The sequence below is a fragment of the Mobula hypostoma genome, chromosome X1 (genome assembly GCF_963921235.1).
Source record: "Mobula hypostoma chromosome X1, sMobHyp1.1, whole genome shotgun sequence".
Lineage (NCBI taxonomy): Eukaryota > Metazoa > Chordata > Chondrichthyes > Myliobatiformes > Myliobatidae > Mobula > Mobula hypostoma.
The window spans coordinates 60230565-60248264 of record NC_086128.1 but is presented as its reverse complement, the minus strand read 5'-3'; the positions used below and the strand labels follow the sequence as shown (position 1 = coordinate 60248264).

The 17700-nt window shown below is 44.0% G+C and overlaps 1 protein-coding gene across 4 annotated transcripts in view; it reads left to right on the top strand.

Annotated features, from left to right (window-relative positions):
• The window catches only part of srcin1a (SRC kinase signaling inhibitor 1a), a 578647-nt gene that overhangs the window by 168248 nt on the left and 392699 nt on the right, over positions 1–17700 (top strand). The gene's annotated exons all lie outside the window — the stretch shown is intronic.

Sequence of the window (17700 nt, the reverse complement as noted above, 5' to 3'; positions counted from 1 at the left end):
CACCCCAATCCACCTGCCATTCCACTTCCTCTCTGTACTCCATCTCCTCATCGTTCTTGATGAGACCAACAACTGTTGTGTCATCCGCAAACGTGATGACACGGTTTGAGCTGGATCCTGAGTCAGCAGCGGGCTGAGCACAATGCTTCGGGGAGTGCCAGTGCTCAGTGTAATGGACGAGAGACGTCGCTGCCCACGTGGACTGACTGTGGCCGGACGGTTCAGAAGTCCAGTATCCAATTGCAGAGGGAGGTGTTGAGACCCATCAAGGACAGTTTCCCCACCAGTTTCTGTTTTTAAATGCCTAACCAGTCTATAAATAGCAGTCTGAGTCATGAGACCCATTTTTCCAGATGGGACAGGATAGAGTGGAGGGCAGAAGCTATCGCATTGTCAGTGGATCGATTTGAGCAATAAGGAACTGAAAAGGGTTCAATATAGCTGGGGGAAAGGCTTTAATGTGCTCCATGACCAGCCACTCAAAGCATTTCATAATGGTTGATGTTAATGTCACCAATATTTCTATTTTTGCAATACTTATTCAATTTAACTATTTAATATATGAAAGCTCTGTGCCTGTACTCTCCGGAATTTAGAAGAGTGATGGAGGATCTCATTGAACCCTATTGAATACTGTATTGAAAGGCCTAGATAGAGTCAATGTGAAGAGGATGTTTCTTTTGGTTGGGGGGTTTAGCACCAGAGGACATAGTTTCAAAATATAAGGATGACCATTTAGAACCAAGATGAAGAGGAATACCTTTAGTCAGAGAGCAGTGAATCTGTGGACTTCATTGCCACAGGCAGAGGTTGATAAGTTCTTGATTAGTCAGGGCATGAAAGGTTACAGAGAGAAGGCAGGAGAATGGGGTTGAGAGGGAAATGGATCAGCCATGATGGAATGGTGGAGCAGACGATGGGCCAAATGGCCTAATTTCGCTCCTATGTCTTATGGTCTTATATCAATAAGATTGAAAGAGTACAGATAAAATTTACAAGGATGTTGCCGAGACTTGTGGACCTGAGTTAAAGAGATTGAGGGAAAATTTGATAGAGGCACAGTATACAAAATTATGCAGGGTGTAAATAAGGTAAATGCAAGCAGGTTTTTTCTGCTGAGGTTGGGTGAGACTACAACTAGAGGTCATGAGTTAAGGGTGAAAGGTGAAATGTTTAAGGGAAACCTGAAGGAAATCTTCACTCAGGGGGTGGTGTGAATGTTGAACAAGCTGCCAGTGTACAGTAAGTGGTGGATGTGGGTTCGATTGCAACATTTAAAAGGAATTTGGCTAAGTACATGGATGGGAGGGGTATAGTCGAGATGCAAGTTGATAGAATGAGGCAGAATAACAGTTTGGCATGGACTAGATAGGCCAAAGGGCCTTTTTCTGTGCTGTAGTGCTCTACCCACCATCCCACCCAGTCCCAATCCTACCATACACTACATTTGCATGTTTTAAGTCTACTATTCCTCTCAGATTCACCATCATTTTCTACTCCAAGAGATCTTCTACCAACTATTGACTAAACAGTGGAAAGACCCAGTGATAATTAACAAAGTAGTTAGAGGAACTTGGCAAGTCAGGCAGCATCTGTAGAGGGAGATAGGTACTCAACATTTTGGGCTGAGAACCTTCACCAGAACTGGAACGAAAGAGGGGAGATAGCCATGATAAAACGGCGGGAGGAAGAAATGGAGCAAGAGCTAGCAAATGATTGGTGGATCCAGATGAAGCGGGGGGGGTGGTGATAGGAAGATGGGGGGGTGGCAGTGACAATGATGTAGGAAGCTGGGAGTTGACAGGTGGAAGTGTCAAATGGCTGAAGAAGATGGATCTGATAGGAGACAATAGAATAAAAGGATGGACATGTGGAGCAGACCCAGTGATAATAATAAAGGTGAAGATTAGCTTAATTAGTCACATGTATTTTGAAACTTCAAACCATGCAGCAAAGTGCATCATCTGCAACATTGTCCAATCTAAGGATGTGCTGGGGGCCGCTCGCAAGTGCCACCGTGCTTTCTGCCTCAATGTAGTGTGCTCACACCTTGCTAACCCTGACCCATACATCTCTGGAATGTGGAAGAAACCGGAGCCCCCAGAGGAAGCCAACACAGTCACAGGGAAAACATACAAATTCCTTATAGGCATTGGTGGAAATTGAACCCTGATAGCTGATATACTGTATACACTAAAGGGAAAACATTTAGGATTGTTGTAAAAGTCTTTGGGATTTCAAGGCATGTGAAAACACTTTCCAAACAGTGCAGTCCTTTCGCAGTAATGTCAAGTTATTGGAGATAGTGATTTGAAGCCCTCCGTTTGTCAGAGTTGACCATGGATGTTGTGTCCTGGCTGTTTACATGCAAGCCAGGCCAGTACGATATGGAGAACAAGCTGTTGCCCATGTAGCACCCTCCCCCTCTCCACGCAGCTGATGAACCCAAAGGAACAGCAGAGACCGATACAGTTTGGTACCAACAGTGTCTCAGGAGTCGTTAGTCAGCGTTGAACTCAACGTAGGACTGCCTTAGGGACTCCAGCTCCACATTTTTCCCTCAGGGTTTACTCCCAAAACCTTCCCCATGAGTGGGTATAGCTGCAAGACAGCGGAAGTTTGAGATCAGAGTTTTCCTTCTCCTCGGTGAGCTGCCAACCACGGCTGAAGAGCCCCATCTGCCCGAAGTGACTGGTTTTAAAGCACCAGTAACCTGCCTTTGCCCTTCTCCTGTCAGTAGAAACAGTTACACCGGGCTTCGTAGCTAAGCCACACATGAAGGTCAAGAGCTGGACTTAGTTGTCAGAGGCTATTTGAGACTATTGGAGATATCGATGTGAACCATCAAGTTCTCCTCTCTTTGATAGGAGGCTGAATATGTCACCCCACCTGAGTAGACTTTCATAGCAAACATGTGGCGTCATATAGAAACAATGTATGAATAAGAGATAATCAACCACAATGGATTGCTTCTTGCTCCACTCCCCTCAGTGAGCGAAACAAGCACCACATACTAATCTCATCTTCACACTGGCACGTACTTACAGCTTCAATGTGTCTGCTTTGCTACTAATTAGCCACAGAAACTGAAAGCACAAAGCTCTATAGTTGTTGGGAACAACATCATTCAGATACAGCAGGAAAATATCGTCTTTTGTAGTAACCTCTTTTGCAGACATTGTGTGTGAGAGAGAGTGAAAGAGAGAAACACAGAGAGAAAGCTAGTAAAGAGAAAGAGAGAGAGAATGAGAAAGGGTGTGTGTGAGAGAGCAAGAGAGTAGAGTGATAGAGACAGTGTGTGAGAGAGTGAGAGAGGGTGTGTGTGTGAATATGTTTGTGTGAGAGAGAGAGTATGAGAGTGAGTGAGAGAGAGTGAGATAAGTGTGTGTGTGTGAGAAAGCGAGACTGTGTTAAGAGAGTGAGAGAGTGGGTTTGTGTGAGAACATATGTGTTTGTGTCTGTGTGTGAGAGAGTGTGTGTGTGAAAGAGAGAACGTGAGAGTGAGAGACTGAGTGAGTGAGTGAGAAAGGGAGTGTGAGGGTGAGAGAGAATAAGAAAGGGAGGGTGTGTAAGAGAGAAAGAGTGAGAAGAGAGAGAGGGGAGTGAGTGTGTATGTGTGAGAGAGAGTGAGAGTGAGAATAAGCAAGGGAGAATGTGTGTGAGAGAGGAAGAGAGTAAGAGTGAAAGAGTGAGAGTGAGTGTTGAATGTGAGAGAGTATGAAAGAGAAAATTATTGTTAGGCCAGTCTCCCAGGATCAAGGATGACTTACTTCCTCTCTGGTTTTATGGGCTCTGTAGGAATGGTAGTCTCCTCCACTGATGTGCTGGTGGTGTCTGATGGGGTTGATGAGTACGTAGCTTGTGAGGAGATGCACTCCATCTACTGTTTCTACTGATACACACACATATTCCCACACACTCACCTCTCCACCCATTTTCTTCTCCATTTTTATCTCAAGTAGTTTCATCTACCCATTATCCCTCCCTTCGCCCTTCCAATGTTGCTTATTGCTGGCCAGCCTCTACTGAACCCTGATATTCTGTGATATAGAGGCAGTCTTTCCTATTTCCTATCAGTCCTGCTGGACGGTCTCAACCCAAAACATCAACTTTCTCCTGTTGTCTCAACAGGTGCTGCTGAACCATTGCATTTTTCTAGCATTCTGTTGTTGCTCTCAATTTCAGCATCTGCGGTCTCTTTTGTCTTCGGGGAATATCAGTCCTAGATTGTGTAATCTCAACTCTGAGTCCAGCTGCCATTTTGGTGATGTCACCCTTCAGAATTCCCGTTGTGTGCTCACAGGGATTTGTACCTGGTGATATAACTGAAACCATAGGGTCTGAATTCTTGAAAAACATTTCCATTTTCTCATTCCTTCCCAATGGTCCTACCATTTCTTTATCCCATCGACATGTGCAGTTTTCTAAGCACACTACCTGTGTTGCATGAGATCAGTCTCGTGTCACCTTCTCAGAGCAGCAAGGGAAGGGTAACAAAAGGTGATCTGGCTAGCGAGACCAGGCTAAAAAGATAAAAGGTCTTGCCACCTTTTTGCAGCCACCATCGGGCAGGAGATGTAGATGCCTGAAGTGCTCTCACCACCAAGTTCAAGACCAGCTACTTCCCAGACAAAGAGCGATCCAACCAAGACCTCATCAGTGGAGCTGGTGGAGGATGACGACCCACCATAACGACAGTGAAGTCAGAGGAAAGCTGCAGCAGTGAAGGGTCCGTAGTCGTCTTGCACTCCATGTGACCGGACCCTGTCACCAATCTGTCAACCACCGTGTGTGGCTGCCTGTGTATCAGTCTCCCCATGTTAAACAATCAGGCACAGGCATTCTCCATGAAGGAAATCCACCCCAACATCTCGGATAGGTGGATCCCAGATCAGCCTCTACAGCCACCTGAGGACTCACCAATAGACGATCCCTGAGGAGAACATCATACTCGACTCCAGTGATCGCACTACTTCCCTTCAACCATTCAATTCTTGAAGCAACCAGCAAAAACCCTCATCACCACTGTTCAGGAATGCTCTGACTGCTTTTGTCACTTTGTACTGAAATGGATTTATTTTTTGTTATAATTATATTCCTTTTTACTTCGGATCTCATGCAGCACAAATAAATACACCATAAGATAAAGAACACAATAATTACAAAAACAAATAAAAATATAAATGCATACATATATTCTTGGTTGGTGCAACTGTAATGAAAACCAATTTCCCTCTGGATCAATAAAGTATGACTATGACTATGACTATAAGACAGCTTATATACAGTACTTTGTATGTATGTGCATAAAGTGACACTAGGGTACAGGAGAGTTAGTACATAAGGTGACTGACAGGAGCTGAATTAGTTCTTGTGAATGCTGCTTGTTTGATACTCTGTGCCTGTGATGCTGCGACAAGGAAGTTTTTCATTGTTCCTATGGATACACATTATTATGTGGTCCTTGACAGATCAGAGTTAGAGTCAGCGGCATAGAATGCAGGACAGCTGTGGAATTCAATGCCTAAAACTATAAGAGATGTAGACTTAATTGACACTTCTAAACACCAGCTCAAAACCTATTTATTTAACCTTGCTTTTAACTAACATCATTTTAGTCTTTTAATTTTATGTTTGCTCTTTACCCCATTGTAAAGCACTTTGAACTGCATTGTCTGTATGAAAAGTGCTTTATAAATAAGTTATTACAATATTTTTCCTCAGCTCAGGCTGGTAAAACCTGAGGTCTGGGCATAGCCAAGCACATTCATTTCTCAATTGCTTGGAACTTTTGGATTATCCTAGTGGTGTTTAGTATTGTGGCTTTCGGAAGATTTACAGAAATATTGCTGTTTAGGCCTAATTGTTTAATGCTATTGTGTGGTGACTTTGGGATGATATCAGTTATAGACAACAATAAACTGACTTTGATATTGAGTTTTTTTGAGATGATTGAAAACTCTCACCACGGAAAAGAAAAAAAGAGAAGCACAAAGTAGCAAAGAGATGTGTGGTGAAAGTAGAATTGTACATTTTAATTAAAGCACTTTCCAGAGTCAGTTTCATCTAGCAGTTATCCTAGGTTGATATTTTATGAACGGACTCAGAAACCTGAGATATCTGTGTTGCTGGAGGCGCTTTGGTCTACCATATTATCAACCTGAGACCATCCATCACATCTGAGACATTACATGCCAAGTATGAAAAAGTAAAGGGATGATTTGTGCCAAGGTCATTTCAGGTTAATTGCTGTTGCTGTATTTTTGGATTGGCCTCGATTGGAAATGAGTGGGACAGTTTGCAAACTTACTTCAGCAAAAAAAAAACTTATATCTGCACTTAATCTCAGTAAAACACTGCAATAGGTGATTGGAAAAGGTGGAGCTGGGGTGAGGGTTGGGGTCTTGATTATGGGTTTCCTAACCCTAACCCTAATCATAATCCTGAAGCATGATGGAGTTCCATCAAAATGCCATCGGGTAGGAGATATATACCACCAGTTCAGGAGCAGGGACACGTGCAATAATCTGCTGTGTTAGAGATTACCCTTCAATCATCAGGCTCCTGAACCAGTGTGGATAATTTCATTCACCTCAATGCTCAACTGATTGCACAAACGATGGACTCACTTTCAAGGACTCTACAACCCATGTTCTTAGTAATTTTTATTTGCACAATTTTCTTCTTTTGCTCATTTGTTATTTGTCTATCTTTGTTTATGTTTAGCTTTCATAAATTCTATTCTATTTTACTTTCCTGTAAATGCCTGCAAGAAAATAAATCTCACAGTTGTATATGGTATAGGTACTTTGATAGTACATTAATTTCGACTTTGCCTTTGGTTTTCCACAGCATTACAATTCCTGTATGTCCTGTTGGAAGGGGCTACAATGATCAGAGGTGCCACTGTTGAGGAACGTTAATGAGTTGTTGAAGAAGGATTGGGTGTATAATGAGTTTGATAGCAGGGACTCATGTGGAATAAACTGCTGTGACCACATGGTGATAAGCGAGCTTAAGATTAAAGAACCCTTAGGGAACAGTGATCACGATATAATCGAGTTCACATTGAAATTTGAGAGGGAAAATATAAAATCCAGTGTGTTGGTATTTCAGTGGAATAAAGTAAATTACAATGGCATGAGAGGGGAACTGGCCGAAGTTGACTGGAAAGGGATATTTGCAGGAAGGACAGCAATGGCTGGAGTTTCTGTGAAAAATGATGGAAGTGCAAGACAGATATATTCCAAATACGAAGAAATTGTCAAAGGGAAGAAGGACACTATCGTGGCTGACAAGTGAAGTCAGAATCAAAGTAAAAGCAAAAGAGAGGGCATACAAGGAAGCCAAAGCTAGTGGGAAGATAGAGGATTGGGAAGCTTTTAAAAACTTGCAGAAGGAAACTAAGAAGGTCATTTGGAAGGAAACGATGAATTATGAAAGGAAGCTGGAGACTAATATCAAAGAAGATACTGAAAGCTTTTTTAAGTAAAAATAAATAAAGGTATCTGTTAGTCTTGTGAGACCATGGATCTGCGCCTGGAAAGTCTTCACTCTCCAGGGCACAGGCCTGGGCAAGGTTGTATGGAAGACCAGCAGTTGCTCATGCTGCAAGTCTCCCCTCTCCACGACACCAATGTTGTCCAAGGGAAGGGCATTAGGACCCAAACAGCTTGGCACCAGTGTCGTCACAGAGTAATGTGTGATTAAGTGCCTTGCTCAAGGACACAACATGTTCCCTCGGCTGGGGCTCGAACTCACGACCTTCAGGTAGCTAGTCCAATGCCTTAACCACTTGGCCACATGCCCATACTTTTACTTTTTTAAGTATATAAAGGGTAAAAGAGAGTCGAGGGTAGATATAGGACCAGTACAAAATGATGCTGGAGATATTGCAATGAGAGATGCAGAGATAGCAAAAGAACTGAATGTGTATTTTGCATCAGTCTTCACAGTGGAAGACATCTACAGTATATTGGACATTCAAGAGTGTCAGGGAAGTGAAGTATATGCAGTGAAAATTACAACCGAGAAGGTGCTCAGGAAGCTTAATGGTCTGAAGGTGGATAAATCTCCTGGACCTGATGGAATGCACCCTCGGGTTCTGAAGGAAGTAGCTGGAGAGATTGTGGAGGCATTAACAACGATCTTTCAAGAACCAATAGATTCTGGCATTGAACCGGATGACTGGAAGTTTGCAAATGTTACCCCGCTATTTAAGAAGGGTGGGAGGCAGCAGAAAGGAAACTATAGACCTGTTAGCCTGACATCAGTGTTTGGGAAGCTGTTGGAATCGATTGTTGGGGATGAGATTACAGAGTACCTGGAGGCACATGACAAGATAGGCCAAAGCCAGCATAGTTTCCTGAAAGGAAAATCATGCCTGACAAACCTACTGCAATTCTTTGAGGAAATTACAAGCAGGGTAGACAAAGGAGATGCAGTAGATGTGGTGTACTTGGGTTTTCAGAAGGCCGTTGACCAGGTGCCGCACTTGAAGCTGCTTAGCAAGATAAGAGCCCATGGAATTACAGGGACTTTACTAGAATGAGTGGAACATTGGCTGGTCGGCAGAAAACAGAGAGTGGGAATACAGGGATCCAATTCTGGCTGGCTGCCAGTTACCAGTGGAGTTCCACAGGAGTTGGTGTTGGGACCACTGCTTTTTATGATGTATGTCAATGATGTGGACTACAGTATTAAGGGATTTGTGACTAAACTTGCCGATGATACAAAGATAGGTGGAGGAGCAGGTAGTGTTAAGGAAACAGAGAGCCTGCAGAGAGACTTAGGTAGTTTAGGGGAATGGGCAACTTTACTTAACTTCGTTACTAGGAGCCTTTTTACCTGTACAACTAGCCAAAACTTCTATTCTAAATTTATATCCTTTGATTAAGCAGTTGGCATTCATTTCTGGAGGTATACAATATAAGAGCAGGGATGTGATTTTGAGGGTCTATAAGGCACTCATGAGACCACACTTGGAGTATTGTGTGCAGTTTTGGGCTCCTTATTTTAGAAATGATATACTGACATTGGAGAGGGTTCAGAGAAGATTCACGAGAATGATTCCAGGAATGAAAGGATTATCATATGAGGTACGTCTGGCAGCTCTTGGGCTGTATTCCCTGGGGTTCAAGAGACTGAGGGGGATCTCATAGAAACATTCCGAATGTTAAAAGGCCTGAATAGATTAGATATGGCAAAGTTATTTCCCATGGTTGGGGAGTCTAGGACAAGAGGACACAACTTCAGGATTGAAGGACGTCCATTTAGAACAGAGATTTGGAGGAATTACTTTAGTCAGAGGCTGGTAAATCTGTGGAATTTGCTGCCTTGAATGGCTGTAGAGGCCAAGTCATTGGGTGTATTTAAGGCAGAGATAGTAGGTTTTTGATTAGCCAGGACATCAAAGGGTATGGGGAGAAAGCAGGGGAGTGGGGATGACTGGAGGAATTGGATCAGCCCATGATTGAATGGCAGAGCAGACTCGATGGGCCAAATGGTCTACTTCTGTTCCTGTATCTTATGGTTTTATAACAATGGTTACTATGAGGGGCCATAATCTTAAGGTGATTAAAGGAAAATATAGGGGGATATGAGAAGTAAATTCTTTACACAGAGAGAGATGGGTGCATGGGACACCCTGCCAGGGGTGGTGGTAGAGGCAACTACATTGGGGACATTTAAGAAACTCTTAGATAGGCACATGGATGATAGAAAAATAGAGGGCTATGTAGGAGGCAAGGGTTAGATTGATCTTAGAGTAGGTTAAAAGGTCAGCACAACATTGTGGGCTGAAGGGCCCGTAATGTTCTGTCTTCTACATTCTAAGTAGTTTTTATCAGACTGTCAAAGCCAACGAGGATGGTAGATAGTGTGTTGACCTGCATTGCTGACTGGGACGGCACCGTAGTGTAGCGGTTAGTGCAGTTGCTTTGAAGTGCCAGATGTTAGACTGGGTTTTGCTTCCTGCCGCTGCTTCGAAGGAATGTATGTCTTCTCCCCGTGGCTATGAGGGCTTTCATCCAGGTGCTCCGGTTTCCTCCCACAGTCCAAAGGCGTACTGTTAGGGTTAGGGTTCGTCAGTTGTGAGCATGCTATGTTGGTGCTTTGATCCTCGCTGATTTGATTTGATTTGATTTACTTCACTGTCATCTTTGATGTACATGTGTCAAATAAAGCTTACTTAATTACTCACTGTCCATTACACCACTGGCATTTAAGGCAGCAATGAAGGTTCTCCATCTCTGGTGGTGTTCAGGGATTCTTATATCATGTCAGTAGCTTCTAATCAAATCAAGCTAAGCTTGTCTTTTTGGGAGCACAGGAGATTCTGCAGAGGCTGGAAATCCAAAGAAACACACACAAAATGCTGCAAGAGCTCAGCAGGTCAGGAAATAAGCAGGCTGGAAAGGAATAAAGAGTCGATGTCTTGGTCCGAAACATCGACTCTGTTCTTTTTTTAGACACTGCCTGATCTGTTCCTCCAGCATTTTGTATGTGTTACTTTTGTCTTTTTAAGATTTGTTTTACTCTTCACACCACAAAAATTATTCATGACTCTCATTTTAAAGCACCCTAGGTCTGGATGCAGTATGAGAGATGTTCTGATGCCTGTTAGCCCATTTCCATGAAAGGCAGCTTTCCCTGTAATGATTCTGAGTTTTGTTTTGGTAAAACCAATCTACCGGCTAGTCACAGAGCATTCACTTTCTCTTGCCACCAACATCTCGATTCTCGTGAATGAAGAACATCAATATTTGAACAGCAACTTCCATCAGTTTTGTGAAAAAGGAGACAATGGAATTGAAAGTACTGCAGTCTTTTGGATGTGTCAATATACAGAAAGGTTAATGGAACCCCAGTGTAGTGTTCCATGCATTGGACTCCTAATACCTACAGCTGCTTAACGAACCAGAGACTCATTAGTGAAACCATCTATATTTACATTTATTCCATTCTCTGCCTCACCTCATTTGCTCTCATTCCACTAATCTCTTTCTTTCCCTCTTTCGCTTTCTCTCCCTCTTTCTCACTCCTTTCTCTTTTCAATTTTCTCTATCCCTTCTATCCTCTTTTCCCATTCCTTTCCTATTTTGATTTTCCTTACCCCCTCTATCCTTTTCCCTTGCTTTTTATTCATTCCCTTTATCAAACTTTTCCTTTATTTTCGAGCTTTACTGTTTTCCCCTCCTTCTACTTCTCTCTCTCTCTCTCTCTCTCTCCTTCCCTCTCTCTCTTCTGCTCTGTCCCACTCTCCCTTTCTCTTCCTCTCTCCCTCTCTTCCTGATTTAGAGTTTTGTGAGTCTTTCAATAATGTGAGCCCACAATGAATCCCCCCGCAATGTGGAAGGCCAGTCCTGGGTTCAGTTCCCTGGCCCATGGACAGTGGCATGTATTAGAAACATTCCCCCTTCCCCATGTGAGGGAGTGATGGAGGTGACGACAAGGTTTCTGCTCCTCAGTTTCCGTGGCTGCTTTCGAAGTGGAATTTGAGTAAAGGTAGATACACCTGTAAAGTATTCCATGGTCAAACTGCTCAATTCTTCTAAGACTTGCTCATCAAGACCATGGTAGGAGAGGCAAAGAGGCAACCAACAAGTGTGAAACTCAGCTACAGAGTCATATTCTTTAGGAGAGGAGGGCACAGAATTAGAGGAGAGAAGATAAACTTTAAGGGCTTCTCTGTCGAGCCATGTTCGCTCTGAGCAAGTCTCTTAAGGACGCAGTTTATCTCTGTCAAGATTAACAAGGAGGTATTTCCAAAAGAAAATGACCTCTCAAACTCAGTGTCAATCAGGATAACATTGAATCAGTTAAAAACCATTTGAAGAAAAGATCTCACAGTTTGCGTAATTGAAGGGGTTGAGGAGAGAACGACATTGACAAGAGAAAGGGAAATCTGGATGTGCTTCATCAAAACAGGTCATAGGTTGCAGTTTCACCAAAGTTGCTGGTGAACGCAGCAGGCCAGGCAGCATCTCTAGGAAGAGGTACAGTCGATGTTTCAGGCTGAGACCCTTCGTCAGGACCTGATGAAGAGTCTCGGCCTGAAATGTCGACTGTACCTCTTCCTAGAGATGCCGCCTGGCCTGCTGCGTTCACCAGCAACTTTGATATGTGTTGCTTGAATTTCCAGCATCTGCAGAATTCCTGTTGTATAGGTTGCAGTTTGTGCAGTTTTCTGCCTCCTGAGTGGTTACTGCATTTTCAGCATTGGAACATAAAGAAGGTGCTTAATTGGCGGTAGATTGTCTTGGAGGCGGTGACAGGTGCTACATCAATGCAAGTGTTTCAATACCTTTTAAAGTCTCCATATTGTGGACTGGAGGCAAACTGCTTTTGGTAGAGATCGTTCCACAAAAGAAATCATCTGCCTACTGTTGCATTAAACCATCTCATGGGATACATGTTAGACATAACGATGCTGTGCTGGATTACAGAAAGAATTGTTTAATATTTAATGAGGAGATTATTAAGGATACAGAAAATAGGTGCCGCAGTAATGTAGCAGTCAGCATGACGCTATTACAGCTCGGGGTGTTAGAGTTCAAAGTTCAATTCCGGCATCCTCTGCAAGGAGTTTCTGTACGTACTACCCTTGGGTTTTCTCCGGATGATCCGGTTTCCTCCCATAGTCCAAAGACATACTGAGTAGGCTAAATGGTCATTGGAAAATTCTCCTATGATTAGGTTAAGGTTAAATTGGGGGTTGCTGGAGTGGCAATAAATAATGAATAAATAAATAGATAGATAGATAAATAAATAATCAAATGCTGCAGTTCACATGGTTACTTGTATTGTGTGGCCTGATGGGGGGATAAACCAGTCCAAATGAACATACTTCAACAATAACAATGGTAACTAGTGGAGACAGATATTGATGATAGTACCATTGTTCCTGGCATTGGAGAGGGTCCAGAGGAGGTTCACAAGAATAATCCTGGGAATTAAAAGGTTAATATATGAGGAGCATATGATGGCTCTGGGACTGTACTCACTGGAGTTCAGAGGAATGATGGGGATCTCGTTGAAACCTATCGAATATTGAGAGGCCTTGATAGAGTGGATGTGGAGAGGATGTTTCCTATAGTGGGAGAGTCCAGGACCAGAGGACACAGATAGAGTGGATGTGGAGAGGATGTTTCCTATAGTGGAGGAGTCTAGGACCAGAGGACACAGATAGAGTGGATGTGGAGAGGATGTTTCGTATGGTGGGGGAGTCTAGGACCAGAGGACACAGATAGAGCAGATGTGGAGAGGATGTTTCCTATAGTGGGAGAGTCTAAGACCAGAGGACGCAGATAGAGTGGATGTGGAGAGGGTGATTCCTGTAGTGAGGGAGTCTAGGACCAGAGGACACAGATAGAGTGGATGTGGAGAGGATGATTCCTGTACTGGGGGAGTCTAGGACCAGAGGACACAGATAGAGTGGATGTGGAGAGGATGTTTCCTATGGTGGGGGAGTCTAGGACTAAAGGGCACAGCCTCAGAATAGAAGTAGTTCCTTCACAACAGAGATGAGGAAGAATTTCTTTTGCCAGAGGGAGATGCGACAGACACCTGTGGAGGCCAAGTCATTGGGTACATTTAAAGTAGATATTGACAGGTTCTTAATTGATCAGGGCATCAAATGGGGAGAAGGCAGGAGAATGAGGTTGAGAGGGATAATAAATGAGCCATGATGGAATGGTGGAGCAGACTCAATGGGCTGAATGGCCTAATTCTGTTCCTTTGTCTAATGCTCATATAGTCTTAAAATGACACAGAAATCCAGCAGGCAGCACTTGGAGATGTGTTAACCATTTCATGAACCGTAATTCTCATTTCAAAATATTGAGGATGGTAAAAGAACTGTATCTATATTCGAGGCATTTAAGAAACTTAGATAGGCACAGGGATGATAGAAAACGGAGGGTTATGTAGGAGGGAAGGGTTAAATTAATCTTAGAGTAGGTTAAAAGATCGGGACAACATCGTGGGCTGAAGGGCATGAGACTTTGCAAAGGTGGTCCTGGTGAGACATGAGGACACTTTGCAGACAGTTAACAAAACTTTTAGTAATTCTACTAAATATGCTTTAATGCAACAACAATCACTGTGATCTGCAACCTGTAATTTCCCGCTGGGAGGTGGTATTCTGAAATATTCGGTAAACTAGACTCTGGAATATTTAGGTATGGTTGGGTCAGACTTGTGGCCTGACTGAAACTTTGGGCTGGACTGAACCCTTTGGCCCCTGGCCCAAAAGCAAATATGGAATCGATGTTTGGCTGATTTTAATCACCAAACAGATTTAAAATATTTAGGCGTCGAGGCCGAGGGCAGAGGATCAACCGGTTTTTAGCTCACTACTCGGTGAGGTTTTATTTACTTCAGCACTGAACTGACAGGGCAGCTGCGGCCTGCGGCCACCGGCGCTCGTCTCAGCACTGAACTGACCGGGCAGCTGCGGCCTGCGGCCATCGACGCTCGTCTCAGCACTGAACTGACCGGGCAGCTGCGGCCTGTGGCCACCGGCGCTCCTCTCAGCACTGAACTGACCGGGCAGCTGCGGCCTGCGGCCAACGACGCTCGTCTCAGCACTGAACTGACCAGGCAGCTGCGGCCTGCGGCCACCGGAGTTCATCTCAGCACTGAACTGACCGGGCAGCTGCAGCCTGTGGCCACCGGCGCTCGTCTCAGCACTGAACTGACCGGGCAGCTGCGGCCTACGGCCACCGACACTCGTCTCAGCACTGAACTGACCGGGCAGCTGCGGCCTGTGGCCACCGGCGTTCGTCTCAGCACTGAACTGACCGGGCAGCTGTGGGCTCACTTTCAGGGTCTCTGCATTTCTGTTGATAGTTTATTTGCTTTTTTTTATTGTTTGCATGATTTGTTCTTTCCTTTTCACACATTGGATGTGTGAATGATTGTGGTGTGGGGTCTTTTGTGGATTCCACTGTGTTTCTTTGTTTTGTGGCTGCCTGCAAGAAGAAAAATCTGATGGGTGTATCTGGTATACATCATTTATTATTTGCCATATTGTATGACGTAGGCGGTCATGGTCTTTCCATGACCATGATTGTCCTTGGCAAACTTTATAGAAGTGGTTTTCCATCGCCTTCTTCTAGGCTGTGTCTTTATAAGATGGGTGACCCCAGCCATTACCAATACTCTTCAGAGATTGTCTTCCTGGCGTTAGTGGTCACATAACCAGAACTTGTGATGTGCACTGGCTGCTCATATGACCATCCACCACCTATTCCGGAGGGAGTGGGTCTAAGCAGGTGCTACACCTTGCCCAAGGGTGACCTGCAGGCTAGCGGAAGGAAGGAGCACCTTACACCTCCTTTGCTAGAGATGTATCTCCACCCCACAATCTGCTGTACTTTGATAATAAATGTGCTTTGAACTGTGCTGTATTGTCCCATGCTCAGCAAGCCGTGGTGTGGAAATTGCTGTCTGAAAGAGCAGAGGGGGCAGATTCAATGGAACTTTCAAACAGGAATACAGTAATGTGCCAGCGGATGGACAGTGAAGCTCCTTTGTGTAATCATTGCTAATGTTGTGAAGTCTGGATGATGTTTATTTGTTTGTTTATTTATTGGGGTACACCGCAGAAAGCACTCTACGGGCCCCTTGAGCCATGCCACCCAGCGACCCCAGATTTAATCCCAGCCTAATCACGGGACAATTTACAATGACTAATTAACCTACCGATTGGTACTACTTTGGACTCTGGGAGGAAACTCATGCAGTCACGGCAAGAATGTATAAACTCCTTACAGGCAGCGGTGGGAATTGAACCCAGGCCGCTGGTACTAACCCTAATCCTAACCACTATACTAACGTGCTGTACCGTGATGTGTGGCTTTGACTTATAGAACACAGAGCAGCACACCACATACATTGTGCCGAATTAATTAATATACTAATTAAATGCCTCACAAAAAGCAGGATCTCCCGGTGGCCACTCCTTTCAATTCTACTTCCCATTCCCACTCTGATATGTCCATCCATGGCCTCCTCTACTGCCACAATAAGGCCACACTCAGGTTGGAGGAACAGCACCTTATATTCCGTCTGGGGAACCTCCAACCTGATGGCATGAACATTGACTTCTCTAACTAGGATCTCGGCTGATGCACCCTGGCATGGCCTTGGAGCAGTACTACTGCAGCAGCATGATAACATATGGCAACCTGTGTGGCCTATGCATCAAGGGCTTTAACAAGTGCAGAAGCCAACTATGCACAGACAGAGAAAGGGCTCGCCAGCACGTATATATGGGAAAGGTGTCATCAGTACATCTATGGACAAGCTTTTGAAATGGAGACAGACCATAAACCACTGGTCTCAATTATGTCCCATGAGGATACAGTACATGTTAATAAGGCTGCAGAAATATGATGTGAAGATGTTCTACCCACCAGGAAAATACATGTTTGGTGCTGATGCACTGCCTCGAGCAGTTGAAAAGAAAGAAAAGTGTGACCAAGAGGTTAATGCAGATATACAGGCCTATGTTGACATGATTGTCACCTCCATTCCCTTACCTCCTGATAGAACAGAGCAGATCAGGAAAGCAGCAGGGACAGATGAAATAATGAAAGTACTCTGATACAATATGGAAAAGATGGCCAGCAGCTCAGAATGACTGTCCACTGTGTAAATGTAGAGCTCGTTGTATACAGGTTGTATACTGTATACATTCTCTGATAATAAATGGAAACATATGCAGTGATGTACTGGCCAAGAATGAACCAAGACATCAGCCAGACCATTGCTTCATGTGAAATATGCCTTATCTACACACCAAAGCAGCAAGCAGAACCACTTATACTACACCCTGTACCAGACAGGCCATACTTCAAAGTTGGAGTGGATTTGTTTGATTGTAATGGGAAGAGTCATATTGTTGCTACAGACTACTTTTCCATTTACCCAGAGGTTGCAACACTGCAATCAACATCCAGCAAAGCAGTCATCGCCTTCCTGAAAACTGTTTGCGAGGCATGGAGTTCAATGTGAAGTAGTATCAGACAATGGTCCAGTATTTTCAAGCTGTGAATTTGAGTCCTCTGCTAATGTTTGGGAGTTTTGACCTGTAACTTCAAGCCCACATCACCCAAAATCTAAAGGCCTAGCAGTGAGTTCAGTCAAGGTAGTCAAGGGCCTCATGAAGAAAGCACAAGATGGATGAGAGGATTTCCACAAGTCTAATGATTAACAGAAGTATGCCACTGCAAAATGCCCTTTCACCAGCCCAAATACCGATGGGTCGACACAAACGCACTAACCTTCCAATGCATGAAAACATGTCGACACCTACAGGAGCACACAAGGTCATAACAAGTCTACTAAAAGGCAACCAGTTCTGAAGCCTGGAGATCAAACTTGAATCCCAGTTCACAATTCTGGAACATGGTCCATGTCAGGATACGTCCAAGAGGAAGTCACTCCACATTCCTACTACATTCAGACAGAGCAAGGGACACCTCTGAGAAAGAACCGTATGGATCTACGCCCACAGGCTCCAACCCATGGCTGTGACGTCACCTGTCAGGACACAAAGGGGTCAGCATTTGTAAAAGATGAACATGTTGATCTGAGTTCTCAGAAAAACACAAATAGTAACACAGCAAATGCAAGCAATACTCCTGTGGAAACAACTAACAGACCAAAAGGACCATTAAACCATCTCGGAGACTG